Source organism: Arachis ipaensis, chromosome B8 (genome assembly GCF_059453495.1).
Source record: "Arachis ipaensis isolate K30076 ecotype BB chromosome B8, ASM5945349v1, whole genome shotgun sequence".
Taxonomy (NCBI): domain Eukaryota; kingdom Viridiplantae; phylum Streptophyta; class Magnoliopsida; order Fabales; family Fabaceae; genus Arachis; species Arachis ipaensis.
In genome coordinates this window covers 119917306-119935855 of record NC_142443.1, presented here as the reverse complement: position 1 = coordinate 119935855, position 18550 = coordinate 119917306, and the positions used below count along the sequence as shown (strand labels likewise).

General features: G+C 39.5%; 1 non-coding gene across 1 annotated transcript; it reads right to left on the bottom strand.

Annotated features, from left to right (window-relative positions):
• Positions 1 to 17923: 17923 nt before the first annotated feature.
• On the bottom strand, positions 17924 to 18030 carry LOC148549426 (small nucleolar RNA R71). Its single transcript, XR_015897549.1, has one exon. It is a non-coding gene; the product is annotated as a small nucleolar RNA R71 (small nucleolar RNA).
• Positions 18031 to 18550: the final 520 nt, after the last annotated feature.

The following is an 18550-nucleotide window of genomic DNA, read 5'->3' as shown; positions in this document are numbered from 1 at the left end:
ACCTTGAAGAAATAGTTCTTAAAATCACGAAACGACTCGTCATACATAGAAAAACTTTCTTCCCTTACGAAGCTTGGAAAGAAACCCAGGCAGCCTTTTTCTTCACTATCCCAGGTTTTGTCAAGACAAACAGATAAAAGAAAAGGGATTGCGAAGCAGGGATGTCAAGTTCACGACACAACAATTGAAAGATCTTTATAAAGCCCCAAGAATTGGGGTGAAGTTGGGATGGAGCTACATTGCAAGACCACAACAGATTGGTCTCAAAAGGAGTAAAAGGAATGGTGATGCTCATCTGGCCAAAAAAGAAATCGTATGCATAGAAAAAAGGACGGTCTCCAGCAATTCGAGTAGAAAAACAAACTCTCTCTTCAGAAATAGGGGGTACAAGTTCATAATTCTTTTCCTCACTATCACTACTACAAACCCTATGAAATTGTCTAAGCTGCTGACAAAATTCGGAATCAACCAAAGAAACACATAAAAGAACCATCGAATCCACCCAATCAGCCATGCCCTCAGGGACTTGGGAAGATGTCTCAACAATGTTCTTGCGAGAAGACAAGAGGTCAACTAGTCCTACAGTAAGAAAAGAAGAAAATAGATTACTAACCCAAACATCTAGGACAAAGTCAAAAACAACCCATAGCAGAGCACGACTCAAGCATGCAAAACAGGTAGAAAGGAAAACCCCAAGACAAGGTCCAGGGGCATCCTTTGGAGGCAGTAACGGAGTAAAGACTCAGGAAAAATCTACAAGGCTAAACATCTCGATAAAAAACTCTCGACGAAGAAAAAACCCCCCTTTTCCCAGACAAATAACAACACAAAGAGAAAGACAAAGCAAATACAAGAAAGAACGTCATTTGCTACAAAGTCTATTAGTAAAGAAAGCTTCAAAAGGCGCAGACTTTTTCAAAATATTATCAAAACAGTTCATCGACCCAAAAATTCCAAAACACGAAGGCGACAGCCAGAAACAGAACATGCAAACAAACAAAACCTCTATCATCAGAAGAAATGCCAGAAACATGCATCACAACAAATTGAGCATAATGGCGCAAAAAGGTTCAGATTTTCCAACAGGCATTTCAAACGAAAAATCAAAGCTTTATCAAAAAAACGAAGGCAAAAAGTAAAGCAGTAGAGAACAGAAAACAAACCTGGAGAAATAGGGGAAAACCCTGAAGAAAGGTTGAGAGCAGAAGTGACAGGAGGAAGAGCCACCCCTCGAACAGAAAGCCTCACAAAAGTTGGAAACAGAAGGCGAAATCCAGAGTCACCCCTCTTTCACAACCAGAAAGAAACAATAACCAAGCAAACGTCGCAGGGAAAAAGGCGAAAGCAACAAACCCCAGGCGAAAAACAGAAAGAGAGAAAGAACAGGGAGGTTACGGAGAAGAGAAACCATTTTTCTGAAATATGAAATTCAAAATAAAGAGGCTGAGAGAAACGGGGCAATTAAAACCAATTAATGAAGGTATTAAACCCTCGCACGTTCCCAAGAACAGAGCACTAATACAAAAGCGCGCTTTTGGAAGAAAACGTTTCACATTCAAAAAAGAAGATTCTACAAAGAAACAAGTCGACAAATGCTCGAGTTCGGCTTCACCAGAGAAGGATCGAAGTCTTAAGAACTAGGACTCGACCTCAAAAAGAAAGACCGAGCTCGAGCAGGAGCACTGTTCACACCCTGGGTCGAGCTATCCGACCCGGGATGTTCAATAACAAAGCGACCGACCTCTTCAGGTCAGGCTATCCGACCTCTTCTCAAAGAGCTCGGCCAAATCAACAGGAAAGTCCAGTAAAGGGCCCAAATAGAGGAACACGACCCAAATCCAAAGGCAGTCCAAGCCTATAGAGATAAAGGCGGTTCCCTTGAAGATAAGCTGACCTCAGCCAAAGATAAGATAAGATAAGATAAGATAACTAACTTATCTTATCTAAAAAGGTCACTCCACACCATTATAAATACACTGGAGCACCCAGGTATAACTCATACTCTGATTCTATAAAAAACCTGTTTAATACCCATGCTAACTTAAGCATCGGAGTCTCTTGCAGGTACCCCCACCCTCCGGTGACGAAGGATCAGCAGTGCAGCCAGTCCCACAAGTCGGACACGACAGCTCCGGCCGCCACCCACCAGCCGGACACGTCATCTCCGACCAGCATAGAAGATCTCGTCCGAGATCGACCTATAGTTTCAGGTAACCCTCAGAACAAGTAGGTACCCGAAAACGCATCTAGTTTGAATCGGGAGGTTTTTAAGAAGGGCCTCCTGAGCAAAATAGATGAGGTCCTCCCGGAATCACTAGGGGGCATCTTGAGAATATGAAAATCAATCGGGAAGACCAACCCCTTTATACTTACTAGAACATCCTCCGCGATACCAACAACAGAAATTATGCTTTTGTCCGCCAAAACAAACCAGGCGGCCGACCGTTTCAACGGCGGGAGCTTCAAGACTGATGAGTCGGAATTCACACCCCATATAAAAAATGATGAATCCGTTCTTTTGGCAAGCACACCAAAAATTATTGTCAAGTAATAACCCATTGTGGAGTGGGATCGTATCCACAGATATTGGTAGATTTGAGCAACTTTAATTAATTGATAAATTAAGCAAGCTAAGCCGAATAAATCGTGATTGTAGGATTGTAAATGGGTAGAAACATAAATGACTCAAAAGTAAATATAAGCAGTAAAGTGAAGGATTAAAAATGGCAATAAGGTAAAGTACAAAAATGTAAATGACTTAATTGTAAATGGGAATGGGGATTTGCAGAATGTAAAAGAAGCTATAAAGAAGGTGAGAGATAAGAATAGGGGAAATTCATTGAGATCAGGAGATGTTGTCTCTTTGGATTAAATCTAGCTCATATCCTTTTCAATCATGCAACTCATTGACCTCTTGGCAATCATGATTGATTGAGCCCCAATCCCTTGGTGACTCAATCTCTCAGATCTTGATCAATAGCCAACTCCTTGGTCTAATTGTTCATGAAGAGAGATATGCTTGGTCTCTGATTATACCACACATCATCATAGGTCCAAGTAGAGGGAGGATTATATGTCACCATATGCAAACACCAAAACCAAGATCCTACTCAAGTGTGAGAAGGGATTTCTAGCATGGTTTCATGTTTCCTTTTCCAAGGTTCCCATGAAACCCAATTTGCATTCAACCTCTTTTCCAAGGTGATTGAACACTAACATTAAAACGAAATTCCTTCTAGCAAATCAAAGAGAGGATGAAAAGAAGAAGAAATTTACTATCATTAATCCATCAAGTACAACAGATCTCCCTCTCTCAATGAGAGGGAATTTAGCTACTCATAAGTCAGAGAAAAGTACAAGAGATGGAAGAGATGATAAAGTGAAAAGTAAATCTAACTATAGCTAATAGCTCAACTGCTTAACCCCTTTCTCAGTACTTTCAGGGGTTATTTATACTACTCCTAGCACTAGAAATTAAAGAAAATACAAAAGTGAACAGAAAAATACAATTTGGAGGGAAAAGAAACTCAATAAACGTGATCTCCCAGCTGGCGTGTGACTGGTGCTTCAGTGGCGTGCCACGCCCAACTCTTTAAGTGGCACGCCCTCCTTCATTGGCATCCCTGGCGTGCCACGCCTTCGAGCCCAAGTGGCACTCCCAGGGTCCTTTAAGCACTTGTGTAGCCTGGCGTGCCACGCCTTCGACATCAAGTGGCACGCCCAGCCCTTCTCCCTCTTCTTCTTGTCTCTGGAAAGATGAACTAGCGTGGCACGCCCATCATGTGTGCTTGGTCTTTCTCTCTGGAAAACTGAACCAACGTGGCACACCCAGGTTCTGGCGTGCCACGCCCATTTGTGTGCTTGGTCCCTTCGTTGGCGTGCCACGCCCAGAACTCAAGTGGCACGCCCAGGTCTTCTTCTTGGTGATGGGTGATGTTGGCGTGCCACGCCTGAGGCTCAAGTGGCACACTGAAGTGAGAGATGGTAGCTGGTGTGCCACGCCTTCGATACCAAGTGGCACACTCATAAGGTTGGCCTCCTAACTCTTCCTCTGAAAAACATAACTGGCGTGCCACACCCAGGGTCTGGTGTGCCATGCCCAGTATTTTGCCTTGGCTTAGTGGCTATCCTTCAAGTGGCACACCAAAGTGAGGGTTGAGAGCTGGCGTGCCACGCCTTCGACACCAAATGGCACGCCCAGCCTTTTTGGCTTTCAACCTCTTCTCTGGAAACTTGTACTGGCGTGCCACGCCTTGATGCTCAAGTTGCATGCCCACTTCAATGTGGCTCTTTCCAGCTTGGCGTGCCATGCCTGGCTCTCTAAGTGGCACGCCCAAGTGACTTTTGAAGCTGGCGTGCCACGCCTTCGATACCAAGTGGTACGCCCAGCCTTTTGGGTCTTCAATGTTGCTCTCTGGAATCTTGTACTGGCGTGCCACGCCTTGATGCTCAAGTGGCACGCCCCTTTAATGTGATACTTTTCAGCTTGGCGTGCCATGCCTGATTCTTCAAGTTGCACGCCAAAGTGACAATTTGAAGCTGGCGTGCCACGCCTTCGATACCAAGTGGCACGCCCATAGTATATGAGTGGTTAGGCGTGCCACGCCCAGCTTGGTGTGCTACACCCCTTTAGTGGCCATCATCATTGCTTTCTAGAAAATTACACTGGCGTGCTACGCCCAGCTCCTGGTAGGTCACGCCCATATATTTTCTTCAATCATGCTCCTCTGGAAATCATAACTAGTGTGCCACGCCCAGTTCCTGGCGTGCCACGCCCATATAGAGAGCTTGATGATCCTTTCTGGAATTTAGTACTGGCGTGCCACGCCCAGCTCCTGGCATGCCACGCCCATACATTTTTGTGGCGTTTGCTCCAAGTGGCACGCCAGTTTCACACGCCCAGCTTATTTTGTTATTTTCTTTCCCTTTTTGATGTCTTTTTCACCTAAAATTTAGCACAACCCCATTTCAAAGAAATGTACCAGAATATTCATCAAATAGTGCATGAATTGCAATGATCAAATGAGATTATGCTCTTTTATGGTCCTTTTTATGCAGGAAAAGAGAGTAGATGATGCAAGTCATCAAAGACCTCATAAACGGACAAGGGCATAATACTCACGCAAGCGCCAAGATCGCACATACAATCAACAAATTCGACCCCATCTATGGTGTAAGTTACTAGGCAAGGGTCGGGGTCACCACACTTTTCCGGCACATCATCCATTAAAGCGGAGAATGAGCTTCCCAATGGAATAGTTTCTAATTCACAAATTTTTTCCTTGTTCATACATAAGTCCTTTAGAAACTTGGCATATTTAGGTACTTGGCGTATAGCATCAAAGAGAGGAATGGTTACCTCAATTTTCTTGAACATCTCTACCATTTTGGGATCCAACTCAACTCGTTTCTTGGTCTTCCTTGCCAATGTGGGAAATGGGATTGGAGTAGCATCTTGCAAGACATTGATGACATGTCATCATGTCATGTTTTTCTATACTTTTTCATACAAGAAATTAATGATTAGTGCTTAAATATTGCATTCTTTTGTGCTTAAATGGTATATTTCCTTGATCTTTTGATTTTATAAATTTTGTAGGAAATAAGTGGAAAAAGAAGCAAAATAGCACAAAATAAGCTAAAAAAAAGAAAAGAAAAATTTTGGGACACGCTTTGAAGTTTGAGCACGTTTTGAAACTTTAAGCCACGCTTTTTAAAAGCGTGGCCCATAACCATGAAGTTGTGGCATTAGCATTAATGCCCTAAGCATGCATTATCATGAGTTAATAAATTAAAGCATGCATGCATTTAATGCCATCATGAACTATGCATTATATATTAACGCATTGGCATGAATAAGCTTCACGTTAATTGGCATTACAAAGCCAATTAATGCATACATGAAGTATTTAATCATTAATGCCAGGAAAAAATGAATGCATTATTAAATCAATGCCAAGGCGTTAAAGTAAAGGATGCATGCATTTAATTTATTTATACCATTATGAACCATGCATTGGCATTGTTAATTGGAAATGAATGGAATAAAAGGAAGCAACGTTCACAATAATGAACACTAGCGTTCATTAAAGCAACGGAGCGCCCAACAAGGAAAGCAAGAAAGCGCTATGCAAAGGAGAAGAGCGTTCATTTATTTAACGCTAGCGTTCACACAAGCAACGTTTTCGTGGCCTTCATGCGAAAAAAGCTAGGTGCAACACTCACAAAAGGGGGCAGCTAAGGTTCGAACCAAGCACACAAGGGAGTGCTACACTACATAACAAGGCTAGCTCTGCTAGAGAGCATTAGGGGTAGAATAGAGAGCTCTCTTTTAATTTTCTTTTGAATTTGGAGATTGAGATCAAATTTGAGTTTACTTTCTATATTCATTTTCTTTCTTTTGCAAATTCACTTTTCTGCTTTTGGTTTTTGAACTTTGATTGAAGAATTCTCTGAAGATCTTCATCTTGGAGTTTCATTTCTTTTCTGTTTTCTGAATCTATGAATTAAAGATCAGATCTCAATTGTTTCTTTCTGATTTACCTTCTTCTGCAACTTTACTTTTCTGTAATTATACACTTCAGATTACATTGAACTTGAGTTTACTTTCCTGCACATTTATATTTTCTGCAATTGTTCTGATTGATTGATCTATTGCTTTCTTTAAATTCTCCAGCACCCACCCTCCTTTACATTTTGCTGCAATTTACTTTTCTTGCTCCTTAAGCTTCTGTCCAATCTACATTCTGCTGATTTATGTTTGCTGCAATTTACATTTCTTGTCCTTTAAGCTTCTGTCAATTTAATTCCTGCAAGTGAGATCTGCTGCAATTTACATTCCTTATCATTTAAGTTTCAAGCCAATTTACTTTCTGCAACTTTAAATTTCTTATCATTTACATTCTGTTGGTCACTTTTCATCAAATTCACCAATATTAGCTTGACTAAACTAATCACCCACTAAAGTTGCTTGATCCATCAATGCTTGTGGGATCGACCTCACTCTAAGTGAGTTTTACTACTTGATGTGACCCAGTACACTTGCCAGTGAGTTTTGGTGTGGAATTCTGATTTCCACCCATCAAGTTTTTGGCGCCGTTGCCAGGGATTGATTAGATCGACAATGATTAAGTGGGTGAGAAGTCTAGATCAAGCATTTTTTTTATTTTTGTTCTCTGTTTTAAATTGAAACCAAGGTGTTTGTGTTTTTGCCTCACTAAGAAATTCTCATCTCTAATATGAGTAATTTCAATTTTCATTGGTGTTGTGTTTTATAAAATTCAAATGGAGTTCAACTCATCTTGTGATCAAACAAATCTTATGGGATATTATCCACCATCACCAATTGATTATTCTAATGGTGGCTGGGAATATCACCAAGAAAATGCAAATTCTGAGCACTCCACTCAATGGAGATATGCTTCAAAACCACAAGATGAGCAAGAGAATCATATGGGATATCTCCCACCACCACAAAATTATTCGAGTCATTATTCTAATGGTGGTTCGGAATATCACCAAGAAATGATAGATGATGAAGCAATTCACACAAGATATGATCCAGAACCACCAAATGATTCATGTCATTTTTCTCATGGTGTCTGTGCATATCAACAAGAGTGTGAACAATCAAGTGAAAGGAATTTCCTCCCAGAGCCACAAAGTAAATCATACTGTTATGATGCTAACACTAACTATGGCTGGAAAGGGAATTCTGGTGCTCCATATGACACTCAGCAAGAGACATCATCTCTTGATTATGCCTCAACACATAGTTTTCTCCAAGATCCATACAACTCATCTCACCAACCACAAAATTCATTCCACAACTCACAAAATTCACTCCATAACCCTCAAAACAACTTCACTACAACACGTTCGTGTCCACAAAATTACTCTCAACCTTCAGAGGATCTCCTTCAAAATTCCAGAGAATTTTTTGAAAGATAAGAACAATCTTGGAAAAGGCAAGAAACCCTCTACAATAAGATGAATGGATATTTGGAGCAAGCAAGAAGAAACAGAGAATTGCTAAGCAAGGAAGGTGAAGATCAATTGGTGGATAAAAAGGAAGAAGTGGAGAAGGAAGGTGAAGATCAATTGGTGGATAAAAAGGAAGAATAAGTTGGAGGAGGCATTTGAACCTGAAATTGCATATCCACAGAAGCCACTTGAGATGACAAAAGAACATGAAAACTCACAACCTCCACAAACTTTCTTGAACCAAAAATTCTCAACACTTGAATCTGTGATTGAAAGATATGAAGAGGAGATGAAGAAATCTTGGGAAGATCAACAAACCTCCTCCATGAAAGTGTTATTAAGTCAAATGTTGAATGCAAAGGAGGAAGTGGAAGAACAAGAAAGTGAGGAAGTCAATCAAGAGAGTCCATACTCAAGTAAGGTAGAAAGTTGCATAGAGGAAGAGCTCATGGCACCATCAATTCAAAAGGCTCTTGATGAAGAAAACACTCCAATAATCACACAGCAACCAAGTCTTGAATCCAAAGAAGTGAAGGCAACTAATAAGAGCACCAATTCTACCCCTGATCCAACAAGCAAGCTCAATCAAGTCATTAACAAAAGGAAGCTTGCTGAGGAGAGACCAAGACAGGGGACAATAGCTGAATCTTCTCCCCCCTTAAGGTCATTCCTCTTAACAAACTGGAAGAAGAGGAAGAAAGTGAAGAACACGTCAACTGTAGGTAACATTTCTTTTCTTTGCTTTGTTTTCCTTCTTTGCTTTGTTTAAATTCAATAAATTGGCATATGGTTACATTCTAAGTTTGGTGTTGCCCGGCAACAATCTGTTTCAATCTCTATGGATGATTGCATCAAAAATGAAAGTGTCACACTAAGATTCTAAGTTTGGTGTGCCACTTAATTTTCTATGCAATTCATTCAGCAACACCACTTGTCTGCATAATTATAATGCCCCTTGCAGTGTTATTTTTCTTCTTTGTTGGACAATTTTAGTTTTCTCTTTGTTTTAGTCATTTACCTGTTTTTTTTATGCTTTCTTTTATTAACTGTTTTTGTTAATACATCACCAAGAGATCCCTATTCATGACAGATTCTTGGCTTGGTGATTGTACTTAACATATAACAGTTTCATTTGCTTAGTTTTAGTTCAAATAAATTGATATATGATTGCATTCTATGTTTAGTGTTGCTATGCAACAAAATTTGTTTCCAATCTATACTAGATATTTGCATCAATTCCAAGTGAAAGTGTCACACTAAGTTTGATATGCCACTTATTTTCTTTATGCAATGTATCATGCACACCCTCTATGTTTGCAATCATAATGTCTCTGTCTCTTGTGCCTTGATTGTTATCTTTAATTTTGCTTGCTTAAAACATATGTGCTACTAATATTTCATTGTGTAAGACATTCATGATCTATCTTAGCCCCATATCTATTGTTCTAATTGTTGCTTGAGGATGAGCAAGCATTATGAGTTTGGCAAGGGAAGAGGAAGAATATGAGAAAAGTGACAACAATAGAAAAGAAGAATTACAAGGTTGTAAAGTTCCTTTTCCTCTCATTTGTTTCCAGCACTTTAAATTGCATGATTGTCTTTACCTTCTCTGTATACATGTGTGGTATGAATAAGCATAGCTTGAATTTTGATCTATAATATGTTGCGGTGACATTATGACTACCAACTTGAGTTTTATGAATTCAAAAGCAATAAAGTATCATGATCATAAACAAACAGGGAATTAAAGAAGAACTTAGCATGTGCATACAAGTATTGGAAGGCTAGTATGATTAATTGTTTCTCAATTGCATTAGATTTTATTTAGTTGAAGTTTACATCTAGAACATTTTGTGAAATCTTTGAAAATCATGAAAACCTTGAAGAAGCAATTGCAAGTTAAGGCAAGAAAGAAAAAGGAAAAGAATGAGAAAGCTGAAGGCTCTGAGTACCAATGACAATTAAGTTGTTAAGTACTTGTGGTGTTTATGTATCAAGCAAAAAGCTTGAAAACAAAGCACTTAGAACTCAAGGTTAGGCTTAAAGTGCAAAAAGCACTCCCTCAAAGCTCAAGGCTCTGAGCATCAATGATTAGAGAGTCAAGAAAAGAAACAAATGAGCTTAATAAAGTCCTCTAATTAAATGCTTGTGGTGCTTACGTATCAAGTGGTAATACTTGAAAACAAAGCATTTAGAATCGTAGTTTTGTTATCAACTCATGGGACAAAGCACCCAAAAGGAGAAGCTAATAAGAAAATCAAAAGCTTGTTTCAAGGAAGAAACATAAGGAAAAGATTTCATAAAATGAGCTAGATAGAAGCATCAATCATTTACATTTCTTTTGTGATTGTAGCATGCATAGAAAACTAGCTAACCATGAACATTGAGTTGCTATTCTTCTTACCTTGGATTGTCAATCTTTATTGCATGATTCTTTTCTTGCTTGGGGACAAGCAAGGTTTAAGTTTGGTGTTGTGATATCATGTCATCATGTCATGTTTTTCTATGTTTTTTCATACAAGAAATTGATGATTAGTGCTTAAATATTGCATTCTTTTGTGCTTAAATGGTATATTTCTTTGATCTTTTGATTTTATAAATTTTGTAGGAAATAAGTGGAAAAAGAAGCAAAATAGCACAAATAAGCTAAAAAAAAAAGAAAAGAGGAATTTTGGGACACGCTTTGAAGTTTGAGCACACTTTGGAACTTTAGGCCACACTTTTTAAAAACGTGGCCCATAACCATGAAGCTGTGGCATTAGCATTAATGCCCTAAGCATGCATTATCATGAGTTAATAAATTAAAGCATGCATGCATTTAATGCCATCATGAACTATGCATTATATATTAACGCATTGGCATGAATAAGCTTCACGTTAATTGGCATTACAAAGCCAATTAATGCATACATGAAGTATTTAATCATTAATGCCAAGAAAAAATGAATGCATTATTAAATCAATGCCAAGGCGTTAAAGTAAAGCATGCATGCATTTAATTTATTTATACCATTATGAACCATGCATTGGCATTGTTAATTGGAAATGAATGGAATAAAAGGAAGCAACGTTCACAATAATGAACACTAGCGTTCATTAAAGCAACGGAGCGCCCAACAAGGAAAGCAAGAAAGCGCTATGCAAAGGAGAAGAGCGTTCATTTATTTAACGCTAGCGTTCACACAAGCAACGTTTTCGTGGCCTTCATGCAAAGAAAGTTAGGTGCAACACTCACAAAAGGGGGCAGCCAAGGTTCGAACCAAGTACACAAGGGAGTGCTACGCTACACAACAAGGCTGGCTCTGCTAGAGAGCATTAGGGGTAGAATAGAGAGCTCTCTTTTAATTTTCTTTTGAATTTGGAGATTGAGATCAAATCTGAGTTTACTTTCTATATTCATTTTCTTTCTTTTGCAAATTCACTTCTCTGCTTTTGGTTTTTGAACTCTGAATTAAGAATTCTCTGAAAATCTTCATCTTGGAATTCAATTTCTTTTCTGTTTTCTGAATCTATGAATTAAAGATCGGATCTCAATTGTTTCTTTCCGATTTACCTTCTTCTGCAACTTTACTTTTCTGCAATTATACACTTCATATTACATTGAACTTGAATTTACTTTCCTGCACATTTACATTTTCTGCAATTGTTCTGATTGATTGATCTATTGCTTTCTTTAAATTCTCCAGCACCCACTCCCCTTTACATTTTGTTACAATTTACTTTTCTTGCTCCTTAAGCTTCTGTCCAATCTACATTGTGCTGATTTATGTTTGCTGCATGGTGCACGAATTGTAAATCACACTTTTCACAACTCGTACCACTAACCAGCAAGTGCACTAGGTTGTCCAAGTAATACCTTACGTGAGTAAGGGTTGATCCCACGGAGATTGTTGGCTTGGAGCAATCTATGGTTATCTTGTAAATTTTAGTCAGGAGATTAATAATAAAAATTACTCTTGTTTATGAAAACTAGATAACATGAAATAAAGGTTACTTGTTATGCAGTAGTGGAGAACAGATTGAGGTTTTGGAGATGTTCTGTCTTCTGAATCTCTGCTTTCCTGCTGTCTTCTTTTTCACGCACGCAGATCTCCTTCCATGGCAAGCTGTATGTTGGTGGATCACCGTTGTCAATGGCTACCATCCATCCTCTTAGTGAAAATGGTCCAAATGCGCTGTCACCACACGGCTAATCATCTATCGGTTCTCACTCATATTGGAATAGAATCCGTTGATTCTTTTGCGTCTGTCACTACGCCCAACACTCGTGTGTTTGAAGCTCGTCACAGTCATCCCTTCCCAGATCTTACCCGGAATACCACAGACAAGGTTTAGACTTTCCGGATCTTAGGAATGGCCGCCAATAATTCTAGCCTATACCATGAAAACTCTGATCATGAACCAGGAGGCTAAGAGATATACACTCAAGCTAGTGCAGATAGAATGGAGGTGGTTGTCAGGCACGCGTTCATAGGTGAGAATGATGATGAGTGTCACGGATCATCACATTCATCAGGGTGAAGTGCGAGTGAATATCTTAGAATAGAAACAAGCGTGATTGAATGAGAAACAGTAGTAATTGCATTAATTCATCGAAACACAGCAAAGCTCCTCACCCCCAATCATGGAGTTTAGAGACTCATGCCGTAGAGATACAATGTAAAATGTGAAAATGTCATGAGATACAAAATAAATCTCTAAAAGTTGTTTAAATACTAAACTAGTAACCTAGGTTTACAGAAAATGAGTAAACTATGATAGATAGTGCAGAAATCCACTTCTGGGGCCCACTTGGTGTGTGCTGGGGCTGAGACTTGAGCTTTACACGTGCCTAGGCTATTTCTGGAGTTAAACGCCAGGTTGTAACCTATTTTGGGCATTTAACTCCAACTTGTAACCTATTTCAGGCGTTTAACGCCAGAATGGAAAATGAAACTGGCGTTAAATGCCGGTTTATGTCGTTTATCTTTGAGCAAAGTATGGACTATTATATATTGCTGGAAATCCCTGGATGTCTACTTTCCAACGCAACTAAGAGCGCGCCAATTGGGTTTCTGTAGCTCCAAAAAATCTATTTTGAGTGCAGGGAGGTCAGAATCCAACAGCATCTACAGTCCTTTTTCAGCCTCTGAATCAGATTTTTGCTCAAGTCCCTCAATTTCAGCCAGAAATTACCTGAAATCACAGAAAAATACACAAACTCATAGTAAAGTCCAGAAATATGATTTTTATTTAAAAACTAATAAAAATATATTAAAACTAACTAAATCATACTAAAAACTATGTAAAAACAATGCCAAAAAGCGTATAAATTATCCGCTCATCACAACACCAAACTTAAATTGTTGCTTGTCCCCAAGCAAATGAAAATCAAATAGGATAAAAAGAAGAGAATATAGTATGAATTCCAAAATATCAATGAAACTTAGCTCCAATCAGATGAGCGGGACTTGTAGCTTTTTGCCTCTTGAATAGTTTTGGCATCTCACTTTATCCTTTGAAGTTCAGAATGATTGACATCTATAGGAACTTAGAATTCAGATAGTGTTATTGATTCTCCTAGTTCAGTATGTTGATTCTTGAACATAGCTACTTTATGAGTCTTGGCCGTGGCCTTAAGCACTTTGTTTTCCAATATTACCACCAGATACATAAATGCCACAGACACATAACTGGGTGAACCTTTTCAGATTGTGACTCAGCTTTGCTAGAGTCCCCAATTAGAGGTGTCCAGGGTTCTTAAGCACACTCTGTTTTTGCTTTGGACCTCGACTTTAACCGCTCAGTCTCAAGTTTTCACTTGACACCTTCACGCTACAAGCACATGGTTAGGGACAGCTTGGTTTAGCCACTTAGGCTAGGATTTTATTCCTTTAGGCCCTCCTATCCACTGATGCTCAAAGCCTTGGATCCTTTTTATTACCCTTGCCTTTTGGTTTTAAGGGCTATTGGCTTTTTGCTCTTGCCTTTTGGTTTAAAGAGCTTTTGGCTTTTTCTGCTTGCTTTTTCTTTCTCTTTCTCTTTTTTTTTCGCCATTTTTCTTTTTGCAAGCTTTGTTCTTCACTGCTTTTTCTTGCTTCAAGAATCATTTTTATGATTTTTCAGATTATCAAATAACATTTCTCCTTTTCATCATTCTTTCAAGAGCCAACATATTTAACATTCATAAACAACAATATCAAAAGACATATGCACTGTTCAAGCATTCATTCAGAAAACAAAAAGTATTATCACCACATCAAAATAATTAAAATAATTTCAAGGATGAATTTGAAATCATGTACTTCTTGTTCTTTTGTTTTTAGAGCAGTTTTCATTTAAGAGAGGTGATGGACTCATAGGACATTCATAGCTTTAAGACATAGACACTTAAACACTAATGATCATATAGTAAAGACACAAACATAAATAAAACATAAGGCTCAAAAATCGAAAAACAGGAAGATAAGAACAAGGAGATTAAGGAACGGGTCCACCTTAGTGAGGGTGGCGTCTTCCTCTTCTTGAAGAACCAATGGTGCTCTTGAGCTCCTCTATGTCTCTTCCTTGCCTTTGTTGCTCTTCCCTCATAGCTCTTTGATATTCTCTAATTTCATGGAAGGTGCCATATGGTTATGGAAAATTAAAAAGCGGGGCTTTTTCTACACCAAACTTAAAATGTTTGCTCGTCCTCGAGCAAATGAAGAAAGAAAGGAGGAGATGGAGATGTGTGGTGGGTTCGGCCAAGGGAGGATGGTAGTGTGTATGAGGGGTTTATGATGGATGGATGTGTGTGGTGAAGAGAGTATGGAGAAGAATGTTATGGAAAGGTGTTAAGAGGAGAGAAGAAGAGGTGGGGTAGGTAGGGATCCTGTGGGGTCCACAGATCTTGAGGGGTCAAGGACTTAGCATCCCTGCTCCATTGAGGCGTGCAAAACGCCCTTAGAGTGCAATCCTGGCGTTTAACGCCAGACTGCTGCTTGTTTCTGGCATTAAACGCCAGCTTTTCCCCCTTTCTTGGCATTGAACGCCAACTTGGTGCTTGTTTTTGGCGTTTAACGCCAGCTTGATGCTTCTTTCTGGCGTTAAACGCCAGTCTGATGCTTCTTACTGGCGTTTAAACGCGAGTAAGCTCTTCCTCCAGGGTGAGCTATTTTTAATGATGTTTTTGATTTTGCTTTGATTTCTGTGACTCCACATGATCATCATCCTAAAGAAAACATAAAATAAAAAAGGAAAACATAAAATTAACATAGATAAGTAAAAATTGGGTTGCCTCCCAATAAACGCTTCTTTATTGTCTTTAGCTGGACCTTGCTGAGCTTTTAATCTAGTCTCAGCTTTGAGCATTCTTGCTCAAGATTGCCTTCAAGATAATGCTTGACTCTCTGTCCATTAACAATGAACTTCTTATTAGAATCAATGTCTTGAAGCTCCACATAGCCGTATGGTGACACACTTGTAATCACATATAGTCCCCTCCACCGAGATTTCAGTTTCCCAGGGAATAATCTGAGCCTAGAGTTAAACAGCAAAACCTTCTGTCCTGGTTCAAAGACTCTAGATGACAGCTTTCTATCATGCCACCTTTTTGCTTTCTCTTTGTAAAGCTTGGCATTTTCGAAAGCAGTGAGTCTGAATTCCTCTAGCTCATTTAGCTGGAGCAATCTTTTTTCTCCAGCTAATTTGGCATTAAAGTTTAGGAATCTGGTTGCCCAGTAGGCCTTATGCTCCAGTTCCACGGGCAAATGACAGGCCTTACCATACACAAACTGGTATGGAGAGGTCCCTATAGGAGTCTTGAATGCTGTTCTGTATGCCCACAGAGCGTCATCCAAGCTTCTTACCCAATCCTTTCTACGGGTACTTACAGTCCGTTCCAGGATTCTTTTTAGTTCTCTATTAGAGACTTCAGCTTGCCCATTTGTCTGTGGATGATATGGAGTTACCACCTTATGGCTAATTCCATATCGGACCATAGCAGAGTAAAACTGTTTGTTGCAGAAGTGAGTGCCCCCATCACTGATTAGTGCTCTAGGGACACCAATCTGTTGAAGATATATTTCTGGAGGAACTTCAGCATTGTCTTAGTATCATTGGTGGGTGTTGCAATGGCCTCTACCCATTTGGATACATAGTCGACTGCCACCAGAATATAAGTGTTTGAGTATGATGGTGGGAAAGGCCCCATGAAGTCAATACCCCATACATCAAGCAACTCAATCTCTAAGATCCCTTGCTGAGGCATGGCGTAACTATGAGGCAGATTACTAGCTCTCTGGCAACTGTCACAATTACGCACAAACTCTCGGGAGTCTTTATAGAGAGTGGGCCAGTAGAAGCCACATTGGAGGACTTTTGTGGCTGTTCGCTCACCTTCGAAATGTCCTCCATATTGTGATGCATGACAATGCCATAGGAACCTTGGAAGAGGAACGAAGAGATCATGCTAGAAATGCTTTCTCATGTTGGACCAAATTGGGGTTTGGATGGATATAGTGATATATAATCCTACCAACATTTTGATTTGGGAATACATGTGGTATAATTAGTGGCCACACTTCATCTCTTCTCATGAGCAATCAGACCAAGGAATTGGCTATTGATCAAGATTTGAGAGATTGAATTACCAAGGAATTGGAATTCAATCACTTAAGATTGCCAAGGAGATCAATGAATGCATTGATTGAGGAAGAGATGAAAATAAACTTGATCCGGAGAATACAACATCTCCTGAGCCTAATGAACTCCCCATTTCTGATCTTACCCATTCTCTTTACTTTCTGCCATTTACTTTTATGTTCATCTTCCCCATTCCCCATTTAAGTTTCTGCAATTTACTTTCCGTCATTTACATTCAGTCTTTTATTTCCAGTAATTACATTTCCTGCCATTTACTTTTCGCCATTTAATTTCCTGTAATTCTCCAATCAAATTCTGCTTAGCTCAACTAGAACATTCCTGCAATTAAAGTTGCTTGACCAATCAATCCCTGTGGGATTTGACCTCACTCTATTATGAGTTTTTACTTGACGACAATTCAGTATACTTGCTGAGGGAAAATTGTTGAGAGACAAGTTTCCGTGCATCAAGTTTATGGCGCCATTTTCGGGGATTAATTTTGTATCAACAATGATTAAATTGGTGGATAACTAGATTGAGCATTTTTCTTTTGTTTGATTTAAATTCTGTTTGAGTAATTTACTTTCAGTTTTAGTTATTTTCTTCCCTTTGACCCTACCTGTTTGTGGTGTTCTCGTATTTGTTACAATTCAGTTTACTAACACACTAACTGTTTGATATATTGCATCACTCACACTAACAGCATTTTTTACAAGAATATTCTCTATCTCCCTTTTGCTTTGGCCTTTTTGGTTACAGGTAGAAGAAGCGGGGCTTCAACTTCTGTTGGTCTGAACCTGAGAGGACCTTCCTTAGATTAAGGAGGGAAGCAAGAAGAAAGAGAGTTGTTGGTGCTGAGGAAGAGGAAGAGTACTTTGAACCAGACATGGATGAGAATATGGAGAACCATCATGAAGAAGAGGCTCACAACCATGGCAGAGAAGGTCCAGTGCATCATACTGGACAAGAAAGAAGAGTTCTAGGCTCTTATATTAATCCAAACCCAGGAAACTGTGGAAGTAGCATCCAAAAGCCAACCATACATGCCAATAATTTTGAACTAAAGCCACAGCTCATCACCCTGGTTCAGAACAACTGTTCATCTGGAGGAAGTGTCCAAGAAGACCCCAATCAACATCTAACCACATTCCTGAGGATATGTAATACTGTGAAGTCTAATGGTGTTCATCCTGACACCTATAGGCTGCTTCTATTTCCCTTCTCACTCAAGGACAAAGCATCTAAATGGCTGGAATCCTTCTCGAAGGAGAGTTTAACAACCTGGGAAGATGTGGTGTACAAATTTTTGGTGAGATTCTATCCTCCTCAAAGAATCAACAGGTTAAGAGCTGAGGTACAAACCTTCAGGCAACAAGATGGTGAAACTTTCTATGAAGTATGGGAGAGGTTTAAGGACTTGACAAGAAGGTGCCCGCCAAATATGTTCAATGAATGGGTGCAGTTACACATTTTCTATGAAGGTCTTTCTTATGAATCAAAGAAGGCAGTAGACCACTCATCTGGGGGATCTCTGAACAAGAAGAAGACCATAGAAGAAGCCAAAGATGTCTTTGAGACTGTAGCGGAGAATGACTACTTCTATGCTTCTGAAGAGGCAACACTAGAGGAGTAATAGAGCTAAATAACGTGGATGCATTGCTGGCCCAGAACAAGCTGATCACCAAGTAGCTGGCTGACCTTACCAAGAAAATGGAGAGGAACCAAGTAGCAGCAATCACCACCTCATCAGCAACCCAAGAAGGAGTGAATGCAGAAGCAGAGGGTGAGTAGGAACAAGCCAACTACATTAGAAACTCACGTAGGCAGATCTATGATCTATATTCCAAAACTTACAATCCTGGTTAGAAGAACCACCCAAACTTTGGGTGGGGAAATCAACAAGATCAAGGCCAAGATCAGAGACATCACAACCCCAACAACAATGCAGCTCACCAACATTCCACAC